At 38.9% G+C, this 8,852-nt stretch overlaps 1 long non-coding RNA gene and 1 pseudogene across 1 annotated transcript; one reads left to right on the top strand and one right to left on the bottom strand.

The window, feature by feature from the left end:
- The first annotated feature begins 219 nt into the window (after positions 1-219).
- On the top strand, positions 220-2,112 carry LOC127103926 (polyadenylate-binding protein-interacting protein 7-like; annotated as a pseudogene).
- Positions 2,113-2,792: 680 nt separating this feature from the next.
- Positions 2,793-3,678, bottom strand: LOC127103572 (uncharacterized). The gene is made up of 2 exons (XR_007794780.1): positions 3,242-3,678; positions 2,793-2,978 (listed from the first exon to the last, which is right to left on the bottom strand). It is a non-coding gene; the product is annotated as an uncharacterized LOC127103572 (long non-coding RNA).
- Between the last annotated feature and the right edge of the window lie 5,174 nt (positions 3,679-8,852).

Genomic DNA, 8,852 nt, shown 5'->3' on the forward strand with positions numbered 1-8,852 from the left:
GCCTGCATACATACTGCAGAAGGCCTAAACCAGTTCTATAAACCATCAAATCATAACCACGGTTCTCAATTCATAGGCCATGAAGCAACGTTGTTAAACCAAAACAAACCGGCGCACAAGCTATACACCAACACGAGCAGTGCCTTCCAAACTGCACATCACAACATAATCAGAATTGAACCTAGCCATTAAGCGACCAATCCAGATGCACTGGACATAATGTCCAATACTATCAAATATGTTATTAAAGGTTCAGAAGGAAAATTCACTTTTCCATATCAGGGAGTTGGAATGGTGAATGCGAGTCAAGAATTATCTCAACAGCACCTTAATGGAAATACCATTGCCGATAAATTACGGTTTTCCAATTCAACCTACCGGGAAGAACCATCTTCAACAAGCTTTTTGAATTCATTTGCAAAGCCTTGGGATAGACCCGTTGGGAATAACAATCTGCATAGCAGCGGTAATGAGGCACTTGCTTGTGATGACAATGCTAAGCATGGATTTTTAAATGATGTTTTGACTGAGAACGCTATCATGGATGAGACTGATTTTAACCTTTTGGACTTTTTAGCTTCTCTATTCCCTGGTTTTGCATCAGAAAGCCTTGCTGAAATTTACTTTGCAAATGGATGTGATTTACATTTGACCATTGAGATGCTCACTCAGTTAGAGATCCAAGTCGATAGTAATTTCATCCAGAACCCAAGCCCAAAGATGTTGTCATCTCCCAATCTGACTGGAATGGACTTTCCAACACTTGCTTCAACAAACGGCCAGACTACTGCTGCAAAATATGCAGGAGATAATGTTCAACGAAGTGGCAGTCCTTACTTATCGAGTGGCGAAGACTTGCTCATGTTCAAATATGGATCTTCTTTTCCATCTAGAGGTGCTACTGACTTTGTTTCAGCTGTCAGGAAATTGGCTTCTCAGGACTCTGGAATATGGGAGTATGATAGAAGTGGTTTTGGTGATGCTTCCACTGGATCAATTAAGAGTTTAAATGTTCTTGCTAGTGCCTACAATGGAGGACAGGGGAGAACTAACCTTGGGGATAGGTTTCAAAATCGTGGTTCTGGTCGGCCAGCTCCTGTCTGGCTTGAAACTGGTTTATGTTGCAAATATGTATTCTAAATTCCGGGAGGAGGCTCGTGATCATGCATGCTTACGTAATGCATATTTTGAGCAGGCACGGAAAGTTTACCTTATTGGCAATAAAGCCCTTGCAAAGGAGCAAAGTTCTAAAGGGAAACTGCATAACATGCATATGAAAGAAGCTCATGGGAAAGCTCGAGACTCTATTTACCGCCAAAGGAATCCAGCTGATCCAGAGATGCAAGTTAATGGTAGGGGACATAAGAGAATGATAGACCTACACGGGCTCCACGTAAGTGAAGCGATTCATGTGCTGAAACACGAACTGAGTGTGCTAAGAAGCACAACCAGAGCCGATGAGCAGCGTTTACAGGTTTATATCTGTATTGGTACCGGTCATCATACCAGAGGTTCCAGCACTCCTGCAAGACTTCCGATAGTTGCACAATGTTACCTACTCGAAGAGGAGGATCATGATTTCTGCCCCGCAATCATCTGAAGATCTTATGTCTGAATCTTCAAGGTATCTTTATTTGATTGAAGAGAAACTTTCAGCTCCAAGAATAAGTGACGCCGATATTTCTTTGGATCCTCAAGTCCCATTCGTTATCCGTCGAGGTTTTGGTAAAGGCACTACTGATTATGTCCTCTTCAGCCATGAAAGTTGCTCCTGATTCATTTAACAGAATAATCCTTTGCGCACATCACACATGTGTAGTTGGTAGTGCAAAAAGAGATGCGGTGTGGAAGAGGGTCTCTAAGTGTCTGCTAGCACATGACCTTGATGTAATTGATATTGTAAACTCTGTACAGGTTTTACTGGGATAAGTGGGTTTGAGCAGTGCTAATCTTCTAGAACAAGAAGCAGCAATATCATCACTGTCCAACTTGATGACTATAACCCCCGGAAATACATATATGGAAGCTGCCGTGCAGATGAAAATTGATATAACGGTTACCTCAACCGCAGACACTACAACAACAAAATGGGCCTAAGCATACCAACTGCAGGAAATGCAGCAACATAATCCAGCGGCCACATGATAACTTTGCAAACCAACACCTGTAACGGCATAAAACTGCAGCTCTTTCTCTCCTTTCCCATTTTAATCACGAGGAGCTTCACATGACAGCTTGGAACAGAACCATTTTTCAGACTGTGAACCTTGGCTTGACAATGCCACAAAGCGACATGACGACGTCTCCTTCAGCACTGGTGTCAAAGTACATGTTTTGCTGAAGCGGGTGTGGTGTTTGTCTTCCTTTAACTCCTAACTGAAAGCTCAGGATCACAGCGACGACGAGGTAACGCGTTGGGAGAACGCGACGTACGTAATGGCCAATAGGATGACGAGCCATTGAGATATCTGTTATTCCCGTCAAAACTGTTGCAGCCATAGCGGATTTTGATTCCCCAAGCAAGTTTCACCTGCATGATTTCAACAGGGCAGATCAAAGCAATTCAAAACTCCGCTTCCAAGCCAACAACAACCGGCAAGGCACCAAAAGCTTCTAACGAGAATCAAAATCAAAGCTGCTACGGAAACGCAGCCACCTTAAAATCAAGATAGCAATGCCAAAACCTGTTGCCCAATACCAAAAGTTGCAGCCAAATCAGAATCAATAATGCACATGGTTTACCAGGTTATAATACACAGACCACACAATTTGCTCACACCTGGTATAGAACGTGCACAAGCCAAAGTGATGCGGCCTGAACACAAGCCCTCACCATTCTACTCACCACCAAAGCAATCTGCACAATCCACATGAAAACCAGTTGGGAAACATCAAGCAACATCGACAATGCATCAAGTAACTCAAGGAAATTTCATAAACTCAATTCGACCAAGCCATTCATTCATAGCTCACAAGTCCTGTATCACAAAATAACAAAATATTAATGACTTCAACTCCCACTAACACAATTAACAGAATTTTGACAGAACTTTAACATTCAACTAACTTCAAAAATATAACAGTATCAAAAATCAGTTACAAAAATTCATCAATCCCTAAGCTGCCCTTAGCTGACCTAGACTGCCCCATTCGGTTGCAACCAATCACAGACGCATCTCAAGAAGAAGGAAGAGGAAGAAGTAGGAGATTCAAACAAGAACAAAGAAAGAACCAGGCTTACCGGCAACTCCGTCGTCGTCCTCACCATCAAACTACTCCGGTAGGTATCTTGAACTTCCCATTTTTCTCCATTGCTCGTTATCAGCCGGTTGAATAGACATTGAGTGACCGTAACCCTAAGGTCAGCGAGTGCGTCGTAATGTGATTGGTGTTTAATTTGGACATAGATACCTAGGGTTCTTGATAATTATTGATTCGGTTACAGACCTAGGATACGAATCTTGTGAAATCAGTTGTGGATCTGGATAGAGCTTGAGAGCTGATGAGTGTTTTTCGCAAGTATACGAAGGCGTCAGAGTAATATAAAAGATTGTTGAATCCACAGAGACCAAGTGTCAATCTATCGTTATCTATTGTTATGGTGTTTATCAAAGGCAATCAAAATAGGTGTTTTTAGGGTGTGCAATGAAAAGTAAAGTGTTGAATAAAGTTCAATTAATAAAGACAGGGTCGAATGTAATTCACATAATCAATTAATAATCCAAGTACTTGCTAATAGAACTATTTATGGTCGAATGTAATTCACATAATCAATTAATAATCCAAGTACTTGCTAATAGAACTATTTATGGACAATGTTTCCTACTTTGAAAAGAACCAATTTAATAGGAATTGTCGCTTTCGCGTATTCAGAACCGAGTTGTACTCTCTAATCAAACCCTCTTATTGTCACTTATAAAAAGGCGCGCATTGCGTTAGAGTAGTAAACCTATTTTTAAGAAATATAGTATCTTGACTAAGTTGAAAAGTATTATAACCTGGATTTCTTAACCAAAAGAGGTTCTCACGAACCAGACTCTAAACTTATAAACGCGTCCGAAAATAGTTTTAAAATCCCTTTTCTTCTTAAGTTAAAAACTCCTAATGAACTAAACAAAGCGCTTTCGCTGTTTTTGAAATAGTTAAAATCAATTAAGTTTAAATAGACGTTGGACGACTTTCGATCTTACCCAACGAAAATTAAGTGCGGGAAAACTTAAGTTGAAAGTTAAAATAGCCCTTAAGTGTTTCTACGAACAATTGTACGGATTATCGGTTCAATTACGATCCTTACATTCTAACCTTATAGATTTAGTTAGACATGGTAAAGTAAAGGTGCATTAAAGTAAATAAAAGTAGTGCGAGTGCGGAAAGTAAATAAAAGTAGTGCGAGTGCGGAAAGTAAATAAAAGTAGTGCGAGTGCGGGAAATAAATAAAGTAAAGCGAGTGCGGGAAATAAATAAAGTAAAGTGAGTGCGGGAAATAAATAAAGTAAAGCAAGTGCGGGAAAATAAATAAAGTAAAGCGAGTGCGGGAAATAAATAAAGTAAAGCGAGTGTGGGAAATAAATAGATAAAGGTAAGGCAATAAAAACCTGCTCCAATCGGAGGGTTGAATAAAATGCGAAGCGGAAATGAAAATGGTGGCAGGATTAACTTCCTTCCAAAGTGCTCCAAACTCGATTACAGACTCGATCACAAAACTCGATTACACAATTGTGGTAACACCCCAATGCGAAGCGATTACCACTTTAAAATACTGAATATATGCCTAAGTGAAACTAATTTTGCTCTGGATCTTCCTCTGCTCTAAGTTTGGATAATTGAATAAGTGATTTCGAGTCTCTATTTATAGGAGAGTAAAATGATGGAAATGACAAGGATGCCCTTCAACTTGAAAATGGGAGGGAAAATTTTTCCTCTTGTGGCGCCCGTCACAAGGCCAATCTGAGGCGCCTTAGTGGAAGTAGTGGGGAACGTGGCAGTTGAGGGAAGTTGAGCTGGGACACGTCATGGCAGGGTCTATGGCGCCAGCCACAGTGGGAGCAACAAGTACAAAATGCTGAATTTTAGGGTTTTTAGCTCTTTTTCACTCCTTTTCTCGATCGGGGCTCCGATTAAAGTAAAAACCTGAAAACAAAGAGAAACATAGTAATAACACAATAAAATGACAATAAAACTACTAAAATGCATGCGAAATCGGAGTCGAAAATACGGTGAATTTCAGTGTTATCAAGAGCACGAGCAGAATGGTAGCTTCCGTTATCGTTTTGACGGCCGCCTCCGCCGAAGGCGATTTCCGGCGCGGCGGCCCGTGACGGAGGCTTGCCTAAGGTGGCGGACGGAGTCTCGTCTGAGTGGCGTGAGTTCGTTTTCGATTTTGAATTCAATTTTCATGGCTTATGCCACGTGGCTTGTTGCTAGTTGCTGACTCCACATTCCAATTGCACCATGAGCTTGGTTTTTTTGTTGCGTTGCTGGTTGGGCTTCATAGTGTGGGCCCAACACAATTCAATCTCCACACCCCTGCCTTAGAAATCCACACCCCTTCCTGCGAAGGCTAAGGCCACTGGGCCTTGGGGGATGGGCCTCAGCGCCCCATTCTTTCCCCAACATCACTGTTTCAGTGGTGCACCCCCTCCTGCTTGGGTTTGAGGCTATCAAGGCCCAATCTGTTTTTTTGAGTAGATGATTAGTTAATTTTAGAGTTAATAATTAATGGTAATCATAATTTTAGTGTGATTTAGGATTGTTTTAGGATCCTAATTGTAAATGATTTTTTTTGTTTAGGATTTAATTGTTGATTGTTAGAATTAATAATAAAATCCATTTAATTGTCCTTTTTTTTCATGTTAAGAATTTAAGTAGATTTAGATTTTAACATGATTAGGATGTGATTGTTTTTTTGTTAATCCATTGGTTAACCATAAAAAAGGAAATCCCTAAAAAAATACTTGATTAGCCCTATTAATTTTGATTAGAATTTCCCAGTAATTCTTGACTTTTAATTCATGCTTAGGAGTAAAAATTGATTAATTCTTCTAGGTTCATGTCTTGCATTTTAATTCCATTTTAAGTGTTCAATTTCTTTGATTGTGGTTATTAGACCCAAATTGAAAACAATATTTCAATTTAATATGGTATGTTAGCATATGTTCGTTCACCATGATCACTACACCATATCATTTCATTATACCATCTCATTAGCATTTTTAATTCTATTTTATTAATGCATACTAACCACTTGTTTTTTTTATGGTGACATGTGAATGAGAGATCCAAACATTCTCCAAGTTATTCCTTTTATTTTTATTCAATAGTTTGTAAAGAGTAGCTCCATTTCATGGCTTTAGGTTGTATTGTGTAGATTCCCCCCATTGTGGATCAAATGTCCCCCCTCCCTTAACCATGTAATAACTTAGATTTATAGCTTCTAGTTAGTATAATATGAATGTTAATAATCAAAGATAAAATACAAAACGATAAATAAAGCATTTCAAAAGAAACGAAATGTACTTAATTCAACGTCAAGTTGTTTTCTGAATAAAACTCACACCATTGCAACGTGAATGTTTGATCCAACATCAAACATTCTCCATCCATTCCAAGATCCATTCATTATATTACCTCTTCTCCATTATCTTTTCAACCTCATTCTATCTCTCACCTTCATTCTTCACTCACTATTTTCATAATAAATTCAAAACGCTTGATTCAACGTCAAGTTCCTTTTTCAAAATATTTTCATAACAAATTGGAATGCAAATGGGGTGTACGTGTTTGTACACAACATTCAAGTAATTGGGTTGTTGGCCGTACCTAGCCAGAGGACCCGACACTTGACTTTCCCCCCTAAAACATCTAATAATTCAAACAAGTTAGATCTAGGTGCTATGAGGATGGAAAAGAATAGTTAGAACTTCATTGTTCTCTCGATTCTCAAGTACTTTAATCGTTGATTGTACTTAGTCAAGGATTAGATACTTTTCTCCCTCTAAGTTCCAATGATTAAACTTGCCAAATTCCTTTCATAATTCAAATCTCTTTTGGATGAAAAAGAGTGGTTAGGACAACCTTGTCCTCTCGACTCCCGAGTTATTGGACCGTTGACCGTATCTAGCCAAGGGTCTAATGCTTGTCTCCATGCATAAAATCTACCCTAACCAATCAAATCATCTTTTTCCTTAGTACACTCTATTCAAAACCTTTCAATAAGGACGTGTTACTTCCGTTCTACCGTGAACGAAGCTTAAGCCTCCATGTGTGAGCAAGTAATGTTTAACTGCTAGAGTGTGAACCAAGCGTATCCATTTTATCGCAAACAAGCAAATACTTTCCGCTCCCATGATAGAGTATACAAGAAAGTGAACAGTAGCACGTGAACATCAATACTGTTCAGTAAAAACAACCAAACAAATACGCCATTTTTTAGTTGAACTACGAAGCTCTGACTTCCCTATTGTACGTATGGGGATACATAGGCACGAGGGCCCAAATCCTTGGCGAGCACACTAAATTAAAACTTATTTTCTCTCCCACATCATCTCTCATCTCATTCTCGATAGCAAGCAACTTACAGATCAATAAACATCCATACGCATTTGATACGAGCAAGTGGTTCCCATGGAGTACCATGGATGTGAAGGGTGCTAATACCTTCCCCTCGCATAACCGACTTCCGAATCCGCTCTTGGTTGCGAGACCATTTCTCTCATTTGGGGTTTTATCGTTATTTCCCCTTTCCTTTGGATTAAATAAAATCCGGTGGCGACTCTGTATTTTTTGCGGCGCTTCACCCGTGTTACAAAGCAGGATTTATTTTTGATATGGGTGACACCCTTGTGATTGTGATTTTAATTAAATTATGTGTTAAAATTATATGTGGGGTTTAAGGTGTTACACCTCCCTTTGATGGTATATGGGTTTACCATATGCCTTTATAAATAACTACGAGGAGCTGGTAAAAAAGCTTGTGCATCAGTTTACTGTCAGCCGCCATAGGAAAATGTCAACCACTATCATGTTCAACATACACCAGGGTCCATCAGAGTCGTTGATGGATTACCTCTCCCGCTTTAACGAAGCCACCATCAGGGTCTTCCCCACAAACCAAGAAATGTTTGTGCGGGTGTGATGACACTAAGTTATTACGTAATATTTACGAGTAAAAATCATACAAATTGGTGTAATTATGAGCAAAAGTGAAGCCAATGTGTGGAAGAAGTGAGCAAAAATAAATCAAGAGGAAGAAAGTTGGGACTTAGTGAAAATTTTAAGAAAAAGAGGAATTTTGCCACTGGTTTTCTCGTGATCGCGATGCTCTCATCGTGGGCGCGATGATGTCACATCACGGTCACGATGTTGTATAACATGGTCGTGACGGCGCATGTTTCTGACACGCGCCAACTATTATAAATAGGGTTTTTGCTATATTTTTGAATTTAGATAAATCTAAATTAGACAGGCTAGGTAGTTTTTCAACATGCAATAAATGTGTATCTCTCAAATCTAATATTGTTGAACTAAAACAGGTTATAGACAAATTTAAAAAAGCCAAATACATATTGGATAGTTTTCTAAGTTATCAAATTTATGCAAATGATAGAAGGGGATTAGGATATTCTAAATATGAAAATTCTAATGGAGCCAAAAAGACGATTTTTGTAAAATCTAGCAATGCATAATGTTCAATCAAGAAAATTGTGTGATAGTGTACAACCTAGAAATGTATATTACAAAAATTATTTCTATGATCATAAAAAAAGTCATAACATGTCACCTACTTACTTTTATCGTAATATCATAGGTCATACCCTTAAAACATGCTATATTAGAAAATTTGTGTGTACCTA

This window comes from Lathyrus oleraceus, chromosome 7, assembly GCF_024323335.1.
Source record: "Lathyrus oleraceus cultivar Zhongwan6 chromosome 7, CAAS_Psat_ZW6_1.0, whole genome shotgun sequence".
Classification (NCBI taxonomy): Eukaryota; Viridiplantae; Streptophyta; class Magnoliopsida; order Fabales; family Fabaceae; genus Lathyrus; species Lathyrus oleraceus.